We start from the raw sequence: 2105 nt of genomic DNA, 5'->3' as shown, positions 1-2105 counted from the left end.
GTCTGCGCTTGTCAGGAAACAGGCCTGTGCTTTGCTGGAATCACTGGCAAGGGCGGTAGCCCTGTGTGTGTGAAGGTGCAGCTGTGGCGCATTCACACCATGGAAAACTGAGCAGCTGAAAAAGGAAGGACCTCCTACCCTTGGCGACAAAACGAATGGACCTGGAGATCATTATGCACATGAAATAAGCCAGTCAGAGAAAGACAAGTATCACATGACCTCACTCATATGTGGAATCTAATGAACAAAATAAACTGACGGACAAAATAGGACCATGGGTACATGGAACAGACGGACAGATCTCAGAGGGGAGCGGGTGGGCGGATGGGAAGAGATTAACCAAAGAACATATGCATAGACCATGGACACAGACAACCCTGTGGTGCCCTGGGGTGGGGCAGGGATTGGGTGGAGAGGGCAAAGGGGGCGGATGGGGGACATCTGTAATATTGTCAACGATTTTTAAAAGGTGCATGTTCCTTTTTTTAAAGTAGACTAGCTAGTTTTGCTTTTTATTATTTTAAATATATTTATTGATTTCAGAGAGGAAGGGAGAGGGAGAGAGAGATGGAAACATCAATAAAGAGAGAGAATCATGGGTCGGCTGCCTCCTGCACGCCCCACACTGGGGATGGAGCCCACAACCCGGGCATGTGCCCTGACTGGAATCAAACTGTGACCTCCAGGTTCACGTGCCGATGCTCAACCACTGAGCCACGCCGGCCGGGCAAAAAGGTGCGTGTTCCTGCCCGCTCTCAGCATCGCTCCACTTCACCAGCCCCTGAGGAGCACATCCATCCCTCCTTTGTTCTTCTGTCTCTGGGAATAGCTCCAAAGACCTTTCCGTTCTCCTTGGGTTTTCTGCAAACCTCAGCAGCCTTCCGACTGCTCGTCAGGGCTGTCATGTTGCAGGTGCGCCTCCGCCTGCTCTTTCCTTCATCTCTATCCTGTCCCTCCTCCCACAGTGAGCTGCACGGGGAACTGGGGCTGGCCGCGGGCCTCCACGGCTCCCGGGCTCCCTTCAGCTGTGTCCTGACGCGTTGTGACTGGATGCATAAGCAGGATTTCCTTTGGAAGGAGCCCCCTCCTCCAGACGAGCTGTACAACAGAAGGTCCTTGATCAGAGGGTGGCTCGCTGCTGCTCGCTGGAAGTCCAAGCTAATGAAATGCCCTGAGCGACATGACTGTGGATGTCCATTGCTGCGAGAACAGCAGGAACCCTCCGGGAGCAATTGCGTAGCTGTGTGGGCAGGTGCTTTCAGAGGTCAGAGAAGCCGGCCGCCCTCCCTCACTGCAGGGAGGTGATGTGAATGACTCACACGCCAGGTTCCTTGTCCCAGAAGCCTCGCTTCTCCCCCTGGACCCGAGCCTTCCTAACTGCCTCCCCATGCCCGGGCTGGTGGCCCTCAAATCCCAGCTCCACCGAGCCACCGGCCTCCACCAAGAACACAGATTTGTGAATGGCCATCCCTGCTGCCCACCACCTCATGCAGGACGGACACCTTGCTCCCAGTCCAGGCGCCCAGCCTGCCCGCTGCCTCTCGCCTTACCCCTCGGCCAGGTCCCCTCCGCGGGCACGCCCCTCCTCCGCCCTGACCAGCTCCATCCTTGCCACTCACTCAGGTGGCATCTGCCCTCTGAAGCCTGCTCTGCCCTCACTGTGCTCCTCACACCCTGAGCCTCTTTTCATCATCACACCCTGTCGGGGTGTAGAGCTGCCTGTTCTTGTGTCCGTCTCCCCAGCGGTGAGCCCCCGAGAGCAGGGACGGGTCCTGTGGGTCTGAGTCCCCCACCTCGGTCATTGCGAGCTGAGTGAAGGTCGAAAGAAATCTCTTGCCTCATAGAAGGAGCGTTAGCAATGCCCGTTCTGTTTTTCCATCTACCTCATAAATTATTTTTGAATGGTTGAAATGCTTACTTATACTTATTTTTATCCAGAACGAAAAGAAACTAGCAATTTCTGTGATAAAAAGTCCATTATTTAACTTATTATTTTATACCTCTACCAACTTCTAAATATTATACGAGGCAACTGATAATAAAAAGAAAACGGTCAAACCATTAAACCACACCCCTCCACACACCACCCCAACCACCACCCTTAG

This window comes from Myotis davidii, unplaced genomic scaffold (assembly GCF_000327345.1).
Source record: "Myotis davidii unplaced genomic scaffold, ASM32734v1 scaffold60, whole genome shotgun sequence".
NCBI lineage: Eukaryota > Metazoa > Chordata > Mammalia > Chiroptera > Vespertilionidae > Myotis > Myotis davidii.
The sequence above is the reverse complement of the archived record's forward strand: the minus strand, read 5'-3'. Positions refer to the sequence as shown.